Genomic DNA, 17,273 nt, shown 5'->3' on the forward strand with positions numbered 1-17,273 from the left:
TGATGTATGCAAATCTCCAAAATAAAGAAAGAAAATTAAATCATACTGAAAGAAGGTTGTCAATGAAGACATCATGATCCTGTTTGCGTGAACATTGTAAAGAACTGCAAAGCTTTAGTGACAAAGCCCCTAGAGCTGGTGCAGAGGCTGGAACCATGTAGGAGGACACAAGAGGGACCTGTGTATAGTAATGATGCAATGAGACAATCCGTCAGCGTGGCATGGACGGTGTAAGCCTACAGTCTCTCATTGACCTATATACATGAAGTCAGTGAGTTTCATAGCATATAATTTCTACCACAGTGCATGTGTTCTTTAGAACTCCTTAGTATAGGCCAGGGATGGTGATGCACATCTTCAATCCCAGCACTTGGGAGGCAGAGGCAGGAGGCCCTTTGTGACTTGGAGGCCAACTTGGTCTATATGATGAGTTTCAGGACAGCTAAGGCTATATAGTGAGGTCCAGTGTCAAACAAACAAACAAACAAAAGAGACCTTTCATATATAAAGCTTACTAAGGGGGAGGAGAAGAGAAAGGAAGGAAGAGTGAACAAAGAAAAGGGGAGAAAAGGAGAGGGAGAAACCAGATCTATTTTATATTTGAAGCCTGTGATACTCATCGCTTGGAATTCTTAGTGGATGATAATGGCATGGAGATGTTGACAAGGGGTTTCTCTTTCCAGTATTGTGCTACGCTGTTTTGACTTCCGGCCTCCAAATAGATATGCTGAAGAAGCCTTCTTGTCATAAAGTGACTTGACACAAGCGCTTTGTTATAGGACTGAAAACCTGAGTCGCAGCACACCTTTCATCTGTCCTAGTGTTATAATCATGAGCCACAAAAACGCTCAAGTTAGAATATAAGAATGAGATGTAAATCAGCTACTAGACTTCGTGTGTAAAGTTGACAGGCAAAAATGCTTACATTTTGTTGCATGGCTTGACAAATTTCAAGAATTTCATTGACCATCACCAGAGTGAAGTATGGACACGTCTCTCTTCCCAGAATCTTCCCCCAGCCTCTTAACCATGCCCTCTGCCCCTCCCCCAAACACTCTCTTATACCAGCTGCCTCGTGTCTAATATTACGCATTAGTGTTTTTTTTTTTTTTTTTTTTTTTTTCTGGCTATGGATTGCGTTCATGGGACCCTGCAGTTTTTACTATTTTGAGTCTGTTCAGCCGTGGCTCACCACTGTTCCCTTTTACAGTTTGGCTGTGGGCTCTTGTGTGGTTATACCATAGGCTGTTTATGCAGGCCTTTGCTTGTGGAGAGCTGCATTGTTTCCAGTTTGTCCTTTGAGTAAGGCTGCTATAAACATTCTTTACAGTTTTATTGGGAACACATTTTTCTTGTATAAATCCTTAGTATCCCATTTTCTTGTGTAAATACCTAGAGGTGGGATCACTTAATCCTAGGGTAGGTGCATATTTAACCACACGGGAAACTCTCCAAGTGGTCTCCAAAATACTTTTAGCATTTCAAAAACTCTGCTCCTGGCAGCGAGTGGGTGCTGGTTTCTCTGGTCCCCACTACCACTTTGACATGGTCAGCCATTTTGACGCTCTCCATTGTCGGGTGTGAGGCAATGCTGTTGCAGTCTTACTTTGCCATGTCCCTGATAATGAATGCTATTGTTTTATTTCCTTCTGCCCTTGTCTGTAGAGTGTCTCACAAGTCTTTGTCCTGCGTAGTTTATCTTTGAAGTTTTCACTTATTGGGCAGTCTTGTCAATTCTAAAACGGCAAGAGTTTGTCTCCTTAGTCTGCTGATTTGCAACTTGCTACATCTTCGCTAGCTCAGGGGCCTCCCACCTCTCAGTAAAGCTACACCAGTAGAAGTCTGACTACCTTCCTTGACCCTAGCCTCTTTGTACAATGTATCTTTGAGCCAGGCAGAAAGGTCTCTGTCAGCCAAGTCACGTCACCCCTCAGCTCCCCCGTTTCCTAGAGAGGTCCGTCTAGCGTCTAAGGTGACAGGAGGCCCTGGTGTCCAGAGTGATGCTTCAGTTCCTTTTGCTCCGTTCCAGGTACCCTGACCTCCACACAGACTGCTGAGCCCTTGCAATCAGTGCTGTTTTGTCCTTTCTCACTGCCGGTTCTTGACTGAGTGCTCCTTCCGCCTGTAGTGCCAGCCCTGTTCTCTCTCTGGCCTGCAATCTCAGCACTGAGGAGGCTGGGGCAAGAGAATGACAAGTTCAAGGACAAGCTCAGCTACATAGGCAAGACCTGCTTCAAAACAAAACAAACAAGAAACAATAAAAGGAGTGTGATCAAATAGTATTCTTCTGCTAGGACTTTAGAGGATTCTTCTCTGACCCCGCCCTCACCCCAAATTGAGGCAGCCCCACCTCATTTCCCATAACATTGGGGCATCCGTTAGCATTCTGCTTCAGTCTGCCTACCTGTGATGTCATTTTCTACCTGCCACAGGGGTGTGGCCCTGCCCACGGCCATATAAAAGGACAGACCTCGACGTGGCTCTCTCTCTCTACTTCTCCCTTCTCTATCTCTTCTACCCCCGTCTTTACTCTCTCTCTCACTGGGGTACCCCTTCCCTCCTTTTCTTTTCCCCCCATGCTCATTTAATAAACTCCATATAACATAAAATCTGCTGCCTGGTACCTTATGTCTTATCACCTTCTATCTATCTTCTGGCTTAATTTATATATATAACATTGGTGCCGAAACCATGGGCCCTCAAGGACAGGATGTCTTCAGCTGTTGCCTCTCTCTCAACTCCCCAGTGCTAAGTTCTTCATCTCAGAACTGAAATCCCTACCTGTGGCAGGAGCAAGAGGCTGTCAGTTCGATAAGCCATTTGCTTCTGAAACTGCTAGTTTCAGTTCAAGTCTACCATTAAAATAGAGTATTCAGTAGAGAACATAGATGAGATGAATGGCGGGGTGCCCCTAGTTGCAGCCCCAGAAACCACTGCTGGAATCAATCGGCTTACAGCTCCCACAATGGAGTAGTGCTAACGTCCTTCACTACCCCATCAAGGCCCCAGCATTCCCTGAGAAGATGGCAGAGGGACTAAGGGTGCTGGGGGGCTCTGCTCTTCCTTTGCCCTACTCTTTTGCTCAGACACAGCACAAACACCCCCTTTCCAGCTGAGGAGGGGTTGGTGTCCCCTGAGGCGAGAGGAGGCAACTTTCAGGCTAGCAAGAGGATCTGGCACATTCCTGAGACCCCGGTAGAGTCTGTTACTAATCTGCCCACCTGTGGTGCAGGCCCTCCCCACCCCAGCTGGGCTGTTTGAATAGGAAGCCAGGTGTGGATGTAAGCAGTTTGTTAAATTACAGCAGCAGGAGAGAATCCAGGACTCTGGGCAAAGTGCAGCCCAGAGGCTCAACGCCAGCTCCCACGCAGGCTCCTCTGATGGCTTCCTGTCCCCATCTTAATTTCCTCCAGTGACAGGAACTCACCACCTCGAGCTTGTCCTGACCCATCGTTAGGATCTCTCTGACAAGAGGGAAAGAATCAATTTTTTTTTTTAATTCAGGCTTTTTTTTCCCCCCATTTTTTATTAGTGTCTACTAAGTGCACAAAATAATAGAACTGTGAACTTTGAAAGGCTACCTGGCCTCTGTACTCCTCCCCGCACCACAATGGCAGTCCACGTTGTAGTGTCTGAGTCACAGGGAGCAAACTCAGGTCCTCCCCATGACAGTCCACCAGGTATGTGACATCAGTTGTCCTGCTCCTCAAGCCTTTTCTTTCCCAGGTCAAAGGTCGTCAGCTCCTCATCTCCCCCATGTCATGATTGTGGGTTCCCTCAGCAACCGCCCTGTGGTTGCCATGTCGGTCCCCTGCAAACTGTTGGATTCAGACTCCAGCTATTCACTCCACCCTCCCGAGATGAGGCCTCACGCTGAATCCACTTTGTAGGGTTTTGTTTTCATTTAGTCTTCCATACTCTTGACAAACAGAGCCTGGCCAACAGCTTGCTCAGCTGTAGTCACAGCAGGAAGGACTTGGTTTCTTCCAAGTACACTCAGAAAGTGTTAAGGATGGTGGATGCTAAGGCCGTGTATTTTGTGCCCTCAGAGAGGATCTTTTAAGGCCCCAGCTATCACTGTCCCCAGAGCCATGCTGCAGGTGGTAGAAGCACAGTGGGAGGCAAAAATCTTTGGGGATCTGTGATGTGCCCTCTGCTGCCCTAAAAAAGGAGTTTCTGCTTTCCCTACACCAGTCCAGCGCAGGAGTCCTGGCCTGTCTTCACACATGCCTCAGATAAAGTGTTTAAATCAGTCTGGAAACCCCGTGCTTGGATTTAGGATTCCTGTGTATGTTAATGACCAGGTTCAAGTTGGCTTTGGCCTTCCTGAGTTGTGGATTCTTTCCCGGGAGATCTGTGGCCCACGTGATGCAGCTGCCCACGCTTCTGGGCCAGACTCACCTTGACTCTCATTAAGATGAACTACCTGGGAGAGGAAATCCCCAAGGCCTCACAAACCTTGGGGATGGGGATAGGGGTGAGTGACAGGTTGTCCCTGTCCACAAGCCAAGCTTCCCAGACTGCCTTCTGTCCTTGGTTGGTTCATGACCAAAAGCGACTCGTGGCGGCAGGGAAGGGTTTATTTAGAAGCCACAGAGGAGTGCTGCTAACTGCATTTTTTCCATGGCTTGCTCAATCTGGTTTCTTCGACAATGATGGACTGCCTGCTCTGAGATGGCACTGCCCAGGGAGGCTAGGCCCTCCCGCGTCAACTTTTAATTGAGAAGATGGCCCTACAAACTCTCCTACAAGCCAGTCTGATGGAGGCATTTTCCTGACTGAGATTCCTTTTTCCAGATAAACTCTAACATGTGTTGGAGTTGACAAAAAAGGAACCAATCACTTACCTTGGTGACCTTTGGCCTGCCTGGTCTGGAACCTAGGACCCAGGTTTGTGGTTAACCCTTATGCTTTTTGAAGCAGTCTCCAGAAATTTTCACTTGGGTTTTTTTGGGTTCCCAGAAGCACAGTGGCTCCGAAGAAGGAAAGGAAACTCAGGCCCAGGGTCTCAGAATCAAAAATATTCTTTCATGCATTTGCTTTTTGGCCTTAAGTGATTCTGGGAAGCCTGGGGAAGCAAGCATCATGCTAGAACAGGTGGCTCTGAAACTGCCTTTTCTTCCTCCCTCCCTCCCTCCCTCCCTCCCTCCCTCCCTCCCTCCCTTCTTTCGTCTGTCAGACTCTCCTCCTCTTTATTCCTTCCTTTCCTCCACGTCATTGGAGACACTGAGGAAAATTGTCTGAGCTTGGAAAAGAGCTCCTTGGGAGCCTAATTCAAACACGAGACAAAAGGCCATGTTAGTTCACACAGCCTCCGATGTTGAAACGAAACTGTAGTCTATAGTCTCCGTATTTCTCAGATCGGTGCAGACAAGCAGCGGAGACGCCTGGGCCCACCAGAGCCATTCATCAGAGAAGAACGTCCTTTGTGACATTCAGGTTGTGTTTGTCAGGCGTTCCCACACACACCCATGGAATCCTGGAGATTAACTGTGAAAAATGACCTATTTTAACAGGTGCACGCTGGTGTGTAAGTGGGATTTAGCCGAGCATGGAATTATTTTACCATGGAAATAAGTGTGGGCACTGAAAGGCATCAGGCTCTGACCACACAGGAATCAGACAGAGGGTCAACACCGGGGAGTTCCTTGGGCCTTGAAACGGATGTATTGGTTGGATTTTTCCAGAGGAAGCTGCAGTACCACAAGGAAATAAACAATAATACCTCCAAAACATGACTGTTCGCGTTCCAATTCCCTCATCAAAGGAGGTCCCTGCTCTTCAAGGAGCAGGGAGTAAAACTTCATTAACTCTATTTAGAAAAGATACTTTCAAGCGCGCCTGCGGAATCCCAGCAGGGAAGCAAAGCCACATTTTACAGCAGCGTCTTTAAGAGGTGCCATGGTCCAGGGGGAATGGCACCAGCTAGGTCACATTAATAGCTGCAGGATGCCTGGAGCAGAACAGGAAACCAAAACCTTCCAGGCTTTGCCTATTTTTCTAGTTTTGTTTTTGTTTTTGTTTTTGTTTTAAAGACCATGTACTTGCCTGTCCACTGTATCACAGGACCATCCCAGCCAGCCTCCATGGTTCCTGAGCCTGACCCCACCTGCCCCTTAAGGGCACCAGTAAAATAAGGAAGGATCCCAGGGGGAGCCTAGAGCAAAATAAGTTTTCTGAGGATGGCAGCTAGTCTTTTCTGTGACGTAACTTTCACAGGAATCTGTAGTGTGTGTGTGTGTGTGTGTGTGTGTGTGTGTGTGTGTGTGTGTGTGTGTGTGTGTTAGATTTGGCAATTGCCAGTCTGCTCCCAGAGAAATGTATTTCCTTAATGTCTTCCTCAAGACAGCTCACCTATACCCTTTTTTTGTTTGTTTGTTTGTTTGTTTGTTTGTTTACTTTTTCTGTTTTGTTCTTGGAGACAGGGTTTTTCTGTGTAGCTTTGGCTGTCCTGCCTCTGCCTCCTGAGGGCTGGGATTATAGGTGTAGCCACTGCACCTGGCTTCATAGATACTTTCTTTTTTCTTTTCGAGACAGGGTTTTTTTTTCTCTGTGTAGCCTTGGTTGTCCTAGACTTGCTTTGTAGACCAGGCTGGCCTGGAACACGCAGCAATCCGCCTGCCTCTGCCTCCCAAGTGCTGGGATTAAAGGCGTTAGCCACCATGCCCAGCTCTCCTCAATACTTTTTAAGAGGCCATTTGTTCCCCAATTGAGAGTTCCAGTTCTGTTTATCAGGGTTGTCCTGCTGGAGAAAGGCCTTAAAGAGACTTTGGTTCCAAAGTGCATTTGCTGTGTGATCCTGGGCAGATGGATCACCAGGCTTTTCTAAGGCTTTTTGAAAAGGAGGAAAATGCAACCTGTCCTTTGAATCCCTTGAGGCTAGTTGTCTCGGTTTGAGTGTTTATATATCCTTCATGTGCAGGTGCATGTAGTATGCATGTTGTAGGACAGGGAGCATATGCTTGTGTGCCAAACAAACATCTTTTCTCCAAGCAAGCACACACCCATCCCCAGCCCACTCTTAGCTATGGGCAAGGTGAAAGGTGACTGAGTATGCACATGAAATTTGCTTTCTTAGAGTAAATTTTTAAAAGGTTGTGGATGAGCAGTGTTTGACCAAGAGTAATGATTATGCCAATTTATTACCTACTATGCCACAGGCGTATGGCACACAGAGTCACAATTTAACCTTAACAACAATCCAGGGAAGCAGAGAGAGAATTTCATTATGTAAGCAAAGCCTCCCAGGCTCAGAGCTGCCCAAGGATGCTGGGCCAGTCTGCGGTGGTGATGGTTTTGCCCTCTGCTCTGTGTCCTGTGGCAGCTGCCCTCTCCCCAGCCCCTGGGGCATGGAGAACATGGACTGAGAACAGAGACTAGTGTGTGAGTCAGGATGCCCAGCTGTTCATAGAAAAATGGCAGGGGGTTGGGGGTTGGGGGTGGGGAGGCGTTGTCAGGAAGGAATGAAGGAAGAAAAAAGAGATTTCTCAGCCCTGTGCTTTCTGCTGCTGCCTGAAGTCTGTAGTGTTTTTGTCTGTTTTCAAAAAAATCTATTTTCCAATTCTCGGACCCAGGACTCTCAAGTCCTCTTCTCATCTGCTACACTACAAAAGCTCCTAGCTCCTGGCCCACTCCTCCTGCCCTTCTTCCAGGCCAACCCCCACCCCCACCCCCTCCACTCCTCGCTCCCCAAGTGTTTGCTGGACTTAAAACAACAGGAGTAGAAGAGAGGCCTCAGCAGAGACAAGGCTCAGACTCTCCCAGTGAGGCAATACCGAGTCTTGGCCCCTCTGGCCACCCAGAGGGAGGACCTGCCTGGGCAGAGCAGTGGGCTCTCACAGTCCCCCTCAGAGCCTTATTTACCATAGCCCAGACTCCCAGCCTGGCCTCTCAGCCTGGACCTGCCCAAAGGCTTGGGAGGTACTGGGGAGGGGAGAATTTCAGGTCTGATGAAAGCCACCGAAACCAACTCAGAGCTCCCACGAAAGGAACCAAGAAGAGGCATGAGTCTGTTTGAATGCTGGGTGGCAGGCATGACTAGACTTGTCTTCCTCTCGTGGAGATGGAGACAAAGACAGCATCATCCACAGAAGGAGCACTTTGCCTCCACTACTGTCCCCATACAGCCTCTTTGCCTGGAAGATGCGACTGTCCTTTGAGTCCCTCCCCCCCCCACTCCCCACCCCTCAAAGTACCCTGTGAGCACAGCCCACTTCTGTCGCCACACAGGAGTCCTGAGTGTGGAGAAACAGTGGGGTAAGTGGAGAGGTGGCAGCGTCAATTCCTGTCTAGACTGGAGTTCTGGAATCCAGTAGTCCTGATGAAAGGATACACTATGGAGACAGGAAATAAATCCACCAGGTCAACAACACCGTATTCACCTAGGACTGTTTACACTCCTTTCCACCCCCTGGTTGTTGACTGTCCTACTGCCATCTGCTTTCAAGTTTCAGCAGAGTCACTGATTACATCATAACCTGTAAGTGGCCAGTCACATCTGATTTCATTTTGAGGGGTCACCTCACACCAGGGTGACATGTTTCTTCCTGAACCCCTACAAAGCTGCAGTTCTTTATTTTAGGCTTTAGAGACACCAAGAGTATTAGGAAAGGGAAGGGAAAGCCACCTCGTGCATCAACACCTGGCAGGGCAGAGTCGCCAAGAGTGTCGTTAGTTTAGTCTTCACTGCACCCTTGGATCACTGCACCCTTGGGCCCTGCCCCATGACCTTTGTGAAGTTAGCCAAGGCTGTGGGAAAGGAGCCAGCTGACAAGGGCCTTTTCTGAAATGCCAGCCTGGGATCCTTGGTAACTGGAGCACAGCACTCTGTCCAGACACCAGGGAAGGGCATAGAATGTCACTCAGCTTCTGCCAGGACAGAAGGATCTAGGCATCACCACCATGAGGCTCCACCCATACCCGGGAGCTAGGTTGGGTCCTCTGTCTTGAGTCCTGTGTTCTTAGCTCCATGGGACTTCTGCGCTTGGATGATCTCTGCACATTTACAACTTAAGAGTACAAACCCACCAACCCACTTTCTCTTTGGAGTCCTCTGTTTTCCATCTGTGCAGTGAGGCAGCTGGGCTCAAATGAAGGTCAGCTCTGCTTCTGTAGCCGGACCTGAGCACAGACATAGATTCTTAAATCTCTGTATTCATTTTCTTTCCGTTCTTTCGTGGGTACCTTTTATTTGTTTCTGTTTTTTTTTTTTTTTTTCTTTTACTGCTATCAGTTTATATAATTATTCTAATGTAGAAATAGTTCCTACCTGACATTATGATTTACCCACACATGATAAACCCAATAAATCCAACCTAACTTTTGAAGCAGGATCAGAAAGAGACAGTCCCTGAGGAATTCCACCCTGCAGAGCTTGTACAAACAGGAACTTACCCACCTGCCCACACCCCAAGACAGTTACCTCCAGGTTGAGACTTAGTTTTAGAACCATCCACTAGAACTAAAAATCATGTTAAACAGCCAATAGGATTGTTACAAATCTGCCTTTGAAAAAGTATAAAAACTCAGTGCTTTCGTTACTAGAGGTTGCCTCTCCCTCCAGTGCAGGTGGGCCCCTCATGTCGGATCCTCTTGCACGTTGAACCGGCCTCTAACCGGCCTCTGCCTCAGAGGTCTCTCATTTGGTCGCTTCCTGGAATAGACTCTCCTGATCAGAGTCTTACGTTGTGGTGAATTGGCTGGGAATCGAAGCACCACTTGAAAAGAGAGGACCCGGATTGGAGGATCGCTTGGGCATCTGCCAGGTACCTCAGTCTGTCTCCGAGTCGCCATACTCTATTTAATTCTGTGTAGGCCAACGATCTGTTCGTGAGTGCCTGTGAGGGTGACAGTCCCTCAGCCTGAAGTCGGGGTTCGAGTCCCCGCCAGCGTGGCCAAGACGGCCACTGGAAGGAGTCTGGAGGACGCTCCAGATTTCCAGGAGGGCGCCTTGTGTCTGGTGGATATCCAGGCCTTCACCCACTGGTTTGGTGTCTTCCTCATCAGTGGCAGTGGCGAGCTGTTCTGGTCTTTGTGTTTGCTTGTGCACTAGGACTGACGATCTTTTTGGACTTTTATCTGTATATGGGACAGACGGAATCTACCCCTTTGACTATAGTTCTTGACCTGACTGAAGTTAGGACTAAAGCCCACAACACGTCTTCAGTTGTTAAAAAGGACAAAATGATTACGTTCTGTCCCTCCGAATTGCCCTCATTTGGAGTTGGCTAGCCAGCTGCAGGAACGTTTGATTTAAATACTACTATGGCTGTTAAAAAGGTTGTGTTTGAAATTGGGTCCATTGGACACTCAGACCAGGTTCCCTATGTTGTCATCTGGAGGGAATTTATAACTGATCCCCACTCCTGGATTAGGCCTTTTCTCCCCTACTCTCCCAGATTTTGGCAGTCTAGGAGCGGAAACCGGAGGGAAGTTCAGAGGAAAAGTTTCTCCAGGATACCCGGACAGCAGACTTCCTTCTTCTGGATCCACCACCACTCCCTCCCCCAAGCTAGCAAGACTTCTGTGAGTCTGTGAGCAGCAAGGGCTGCTGCCCATTTTCACCTCTACCCGCCCCTCCCCTGCCCCCCCCCCCCCCCCCCCGTCGCAATATGCAGAGCCTGGAGCAGAGGCTGCCTTTTCGGACAGATTTGCTGAGCTATTCCTGAAGCACTTCAAAGATGAGGTGGCTCGGGCCTCAGGTTCACTCTCTCTACCTGTCTTGGCCCCATTGAGCCCTGGTGTGGAAAGGCCACCACCACATGACCTTGAGATCTGCAGGGTGGGTGGGCCCCTGGCAGTATTGGGCCCTTCTCCATCTTCTGAGGACCTGGCTGGCCCACTTCCTTCTTTCTCCCTCCCATGCGTGGGTCACTCAGTCAGAGGTTCTGTACAAGGCATCCTGGGGGGCGTTGGTTGGGGGGCGGCGTTGACTCTCCCTCCCCAGCTGGGCCTCTGGAGACCACATCCGGCCCTCCAGTTTTAGGTGGAAACAGCAACTCCAACTCCTCTGGTGGTGCAGGACAGTTGGTAGGGCATTGGCTAGTGACGGCTCCCCTGGGGAAAGATGGAATCACCGCTTTGAGAGGCTCAGACTAAGTCGTGGAGGGGGAACCGTGAAGGGCAGAGCAGGGATGGTACAGAGGGAGGAGCTGCTGAATTTCATGGGGCCTGGAGAGGCTGCCCCTGACCCAGCAGGAGTGGGCCATGGAGGAGAGGCAACTGGGCTGACCTCAGGGGCAGGAGGGCAGCCTCAATGGCAGAAGTGTCACTTCCTAAGCCCAAGACCCTGGCCTGCTATTAGACCCCATCCCATGACTCTTCCCTTGGCCCCTGGGACCTCCTTCCTCACAAAGGATAACACAGAAAGCCTGGGGCTGCCCTGCCTGAATCATTCAGAGAGTCTGCCAACCCAGTGAGAGTAATGACCGCCTGTCGCAGGGAGCTTATGGGGACTTCTTGGACCGGACTGGCCATCAGCGTCCTTCTCTCCTAGCTCTGCCTCCATTGCTGCCTTCCATTTTGACTCAATGAAACTGCTTCCTTCAGAATTGCCCCCTCACAGTCCTATTGAGGAAGGAGCCCCAGCAGGGACAGTTCATCCCCTCTCAACCCCCCACCCTCCCGGGATACTCAGGAAGCAGCCACAGGGTCATTCGTGTTCCAGGGAGAGGTGAGGGGGATCAGCCCCTCTCAGGCTATCCATGGTTCCATGGCATGCCCTCTTGACTCAAGGCTGCTCGGTTAGTGCTGGAAGGAGACACTGGCTCACATGGTGTCCTCTTGATCCGTCAGAGTGAGACAAGACGTGGTGAAATTCATCCTCACTTTCAATTTCCAGGGCAAGGCCAAGCACCTGCGCTTGTCAGTGAATGCGGAGGGTCAATGCTGGGTCCTACATCTGTGTTTCCAGTCCATTTTTGATATGCTTGAGCACTTCTGGATGCACCCCATCCCTCTGGAGTCTGGAGGCTCCAGTGATGTTGTCCTTGTCAGCTATGTGCCCTACCAGTGGCAGCAGGCTGGGAGCCATGCAGGGGTGTGCAAGGGTGACCAATGCCACCCCATGCTTCCTCCACTCTCTTGCCCTTCAGAGCAAGTGACTATGTCTATCGCTAGGCTCAGCTGGCAGGTCTCAAAGGCGCCGCCCAGTAGCCCACCAACTTGGCTAAGATGATGGAGGTTCTGAAGACCATGTGCACAATGCTGGAGGAGCCGGTCATGGACTTGGAAGCCCTAAAAGATAAGCTGCTGGAAAAGAGCTTCAGTGCGGAGGCCTGGAGGACTGACCACTCCCACTGCCATAAAAGTCGACGGGACCACCGCCTGGGTCTGCACATCCTCCAGCACCCGGGGATCCAGACTGGGAAGTCCAAAGGACAGACAACCCTTTGACATGGCAGTTGCCCATGCAGGAGCTGAGTCTGCGGAGCCGCAGCTGCTTCCTGTCACTGTCTACTGGCTTTGCGGCCCACTGCCCACCGGGATGCCGGAGGAAGCAGGCAAGGTCCTGGAGAATGCACTGAAGGCATCATGCCTGCCCCTTGGCTTCATCATCTTTCCCGCCTACCGTGCGGCTGCTCCTGGCGCCCGCTGCTGCCCACTGCCAACACCGCACAGGAGTTCACTGTGTACCGCATGCAGCAGTAAGACCTGCAGGGCCAGCCATAAAGTATACGGAATGCAGTGTTCAACATGGAGGTGCGCACAGTGGAAGCAGATGTGCTGAGCTGCTGCATTCTGATGCGGCTTCTGGATTTTTCCTATGAGCACTATCAAAAGGCTCTGGGACAGGCAGTGGGCACTGTGGTCATCATCCTGCCCCGTGCCATCGCTGCCGTGCCCCAGGACATTGTCCGGCAATTCTAGGAGATCAAGCCTGAGATGCTGGCCATGGAGACCGTGGTGCCCATGGAGTTTGCCGTGAAGGATGAGGCCCTGCTGTTCATCTATGAGCAGACCCAGGCCGCCTCTGCCTCACAGGGCTCTGCCTCTGCCGCTGAAGTGCTGCTCCACATGGCCACAGCCAATGGTTTCCAGATGGTGACCAACGGAGCTCTGAGCCAGGCAGTGAACGACTGGCTGATCGCCAGTGTGGAGGGATGGGTGACAGGGCTGGGAGGTGAGGACCTCCGCACCATTGTCATCATGGCTCACTAGGATGCCCTTGGGGTGGCCCCATGACTGTCTCTGGGCGCTGACTCAAATGGGAGTGGCATCTCTGTGCTGCTGGAGCTTGCTCGCCTCTTCTCACACCTCTACACGTACAAGCATACACATGCTGCTTATAACCTCCTGTTGTTTGCCTCCGGAGGGGGCAAGTTCAACTACCAAGGCTGGAGGCCAGCCTGGACCACACAGACTCCAGCCTGCTGTGGGACAACATGGCCCTTGTGCTGTGCCTGGACTCCGTGGGACATGGAAGCCACCTGCGTTTGCTTGTATCCAAGCCACCATGGGAGGGGATGCTGCAGCATGCCTTCTTGCATGAACTGGAGACAGTGACTGCGCACCTGTTCCCCCATGTCAGCTTCTCCACTGTGCACACGAAGATCAACCTGGCGGACAACCTGCTGGCCTGAGAGCATGAGCACTTCGCCATCCGCAGGTTAAGTACCTTCACGCTGTTGCACCTGGAGAGCTACCGCTTGGGGCTGTGCAGCAGCATCATGGATGTGTGGTCCTGGGTGGACTCCAAGACCCTGACTCTAAATACGTGGATCATCGCTGAGGTCCTGACATGGGTTGTCTACAACCTGATGGAGAAGGGGACACCCCCAGACGTGCCGGTGTTTGCAGCGCCCACGCTGCAATTACCCCAACGTATCGAGCGAGGGACTGTGGGTTGAAGAACACTCCAGACAACGGGTCATCTGTTCTAAGAGAATGCTGTTTAATGAGGAGGGGCCAAGGCCTTTTATACAGTACAGAGGCAGGTGGACAAATACAAGACAATGTAGATGGGCAGTCCCCAGAACAGGAGGAACCATGTAACCAAGGTAACCAGGGTGCAAAACAGGAACTTGTGGTCAGCTCAGTGAGGCACAATGTTCACAACAGAAAGCTGCCAGGGCAGAATAACAATTGCATACCAGCCAGGGCATGGCCCTAGGGGGTCCAAGCCTAACAGTTCCCAACAGCTGTTTTTGTGCTTCTTGGAGATGTGAGACCACTGGAAATAAGAGAACAAAAACTAAAACGAATAACTGCATAAATCCATTATACAAGTCAGGTAATGATGATGGGGTCTTGTTCTCTATCAACCTAACCTTCCAGTCTGTAAGTGGTTCAGGTCTCCGCTTAGGAAGTATCCCAGAGTTGCTTCCCCCGCTAGACAAATGGTGGGCATGTGCATCTGGACTAACTCTGTGTCCTCATCCAGTTGATCCCAGAGTCACCTACCACCCATGTGACATCTTGCTTGATCCCTGGGATAGGGGCCTGTGAGAAGCCATGACATATGGCCTGCTCACTGATAGCACAACTGCCTCAAGGTGCCACATAGTCTTAGCGATGGCAAGCATCTGTAATTTTCCAGTGTTGGACCAGAATTGCCGTTTTTCTAATGTTTACCCAACTCCCTCTTCTATCTTGGCCTAGGATAGCTTGAGAACACCCTGCAGCTGGCTAAACATCCTGTTTTGGCGGTTTTACCCAGAACTCACCTTCCTCCCTGTATAAGCTGCCCCAGTATGCTCAATAAACGAGACTTGATCAGACTGCCGCCTTGTCTTCATTTCTCGCGTCTCTTGTCCCTCTCCATTCCCACTCTCTCTTCCAGGCTCTTCGTTGACAGTCCTGTGGGTTGGGACAGGGGCCTGTGTAAACAGTGCCGAGAGGTATTCACTGGGCTCACGGTGTCTATCCTTTTAGGATTGGCGGTGACAGGAGCTGCCACAGGGACTTCTTCCCTAATCTTGCAGAACCAGAACTATCAGGGACTCCGGACAATCATAAATAAAACCTCCATCTCCCGTTTAGAAAAATCTCTAACCTCCCTCTCTGAAGTTGTACTTCAGGACCTGAGAGGTCTTAATCTCCTGTTCCTACAACAGGGAGGTCTCTGTGCAGCCCTAAAAGACAAATGTTACTTCTATGTAGATCATTCAAGAGTAGTTAAGGATACTAAACTGCTTAATGGCTTTTATTTATTTATTTATTTAATATTTATTTTTACTTTTATTGAATGTCTATGATTTATATATCATGCACAAAATCCCTCTCCTCCTCCCAGTAAAATAAAACAAACAGACAAACAAAAAGTCTTGTCACAGAAGCTGTAGTGTATCAGGCAGTATAGCCTTTTGTCCACATATGTTTACTTTCAAATGCTCATTGTTACGAGTCATGGGTCTGGTTGGAGGCCTACACTATCGTTACCGGATCCTCACTGGGACTGCTGCTGCCAGATATCCTGTTGTTGCTGTGTGTCAAGGAGATTCTTAATCTTTAAATCTGCAGGTCTGGCCCCTTTATGTGTTCCAGCAGGTCATACATGGGGTAGATGTTGAGGTTTACTCAGAACCCTGGATCAGGGCCCACACCCTTGTCCTCAGACCATGGCCTGATCTCTCACTCACATGTCATCAGGGCAGGGCCGGCTCACCCACTCCCGTGTCCTCAGGGCAGGGCCAGCTCTCTAGCTACTGTGTCCTCAAGGCAGGGCCAGCTCCCAGACCCCCATATCCCCAGGGCGGCTCACCTGCTCCTGTGGCCTAAGGGCCAGCTTTCCTGTTCTTGTGTCCTCAGGGCCAGCTCTCTTGCTCCTGTTCAGTTCACCAGATTGTGGCTGGCTGTCAAGGCCTGGATGGCCTCCTACTCCTGTGGGTACTGAATCTTGTGGGCCATCAAGCAGGTGGCAAGTGGAGGCCCCTCAAAGTCTTCATTGAGTAGCTCACAGAAACCATTGATGTTGGCCCAGCTCAGCTTCTTGTCCCCGGGTAACTTGTGGCTCTGTTGATTCGCGCCTCCCGTGTCTCTGGTTCCATTGCATGCTCCATCTACCATGGGCCCCACCCCCACCCCACCCCTGCCTCAGTGCTGTCCCTAGTATCCACCTCTGCATGATCCAGCTTTTGGCACTGAGCATGGCCCCAGCCTGGAGAGGAGGTCTGTGAAGCCTGTAGTGTGGACAGCACTCCCTCCTTGAACACCATTTCCTTGGCCCATACTGCACCGGGCCACAACCCAAAAAGCAGTGTGGTGGCAGCTGGCAGGCCCTGGGAACTCACCTGAGCATGATCCCGTAGTCCTGCGGTGGGAGGGCATGGACAATCCACATGACAGGATTTCTTTCTTTCTGGGAAACACCAGCACTGTGTTTTGGAGCTCTCGGTATGGTCTTTTGGTGGCTGTGCAATCACTGCTGTTCCGCAGATCAGATACAGTGTGCGATCGATGCCATCTTGGATGATCTCGGCTTGGGTATTTCTAATACATTGAGCTAAGTGTTTCCTCCCAATCAGGCTAAGACAGCTCTGATTAAGATACAACCTGTTTCATGATTGAAACAGCTATCCAAAAAGAGTGGGAAATGAGAGATCCAACCTAACTCTGTTTTGAAGCAGAAAGAGACTGGCCCTGAGGAATTCCATCCTGCTGAGCTGACAGTTTTAGCTTGCACAAACAGGAACTTACCCACCCGCCCACACCCCAAGACAGTTACCTCCGGGCTGAGACATAGTTCTAGAACCACCCAATAGAATTAAAGTCATGTTAAACAGCCAATAGGATTGTTACAAATCTGCCTTTGAAAAAGTATAAAAACTCAGTGCTTTTGTTACTACAGGTTGCCTCTCCCTCAGGTACAGGTGGACCCCCATCAAGCTGGATCAATAAACTTCCTCTTGCATTTGCATGGAACTGGCCTCTGTGTCTCATTCAGTCGCTTCCCGGAATAGACTCTCCTGATCAGAGTCTTACACTATGTAACCCTCCTTAGGGGATCTGGGGTTCTCTAGATCAATCAAAGAGGGAATCCTGTTGAGAAAGGGAGTCCGCCATTTTTGTATGGAACTCAGATGCTATCTGGAAATGCCAGACTATGACCTTACAGGTCCCACAATATATACGCCATATGTGAGACATACATGCATATGCACATACATCTATGTGTGTGTGTATATATACACATGTGTAACTTTTTACTGCATCTATGTCTATGCACCATGTGCATACATTGGTCTAGGAGGCCAGAAGAGGAGGGGCGAGATCCCCTGGAAGTGGAGTTACATATGGTTGTGAGACAACAGGTAGGTGCTGGAAACTGAGCCTAG

The 17,273-nt window shown here is 50.1% G+C and overlaps 2 pseudogenes; both read left to right on the forward strand.

The window, feature by feature from the left end:
* The window catches only part of LOC127193254 (SH2B adapter protein 1-like), a 66,917-nt pseudogene extending 54,557 nt beyond the window's left edge, over positions 1–12,360 (forward strand).
* Positions 12,361–12,484: 124 nt separating this feature from the next.
* On the forward strand, positions 12,485–13,847 carry LOC127193255 (nicalin-like; annotated as a pseudogene).
* Positions 13,848–17,273: the final 3,426 nt, after the last annotated feature.

Source organism: Acomys russatus, chromosome 8 (assembly GCF_903995435.1).
Source record: "Acomys russatus chromosome 8, mAcoRus1.1, whole genome shotgun sequence".
Classification (NCBI taxonomy): domain Eukaryota; kingdom Metazoa; phylum Chordata; class Mammalia; order Rodentia; family Muridae; genus Acomys; species Acomys russatus.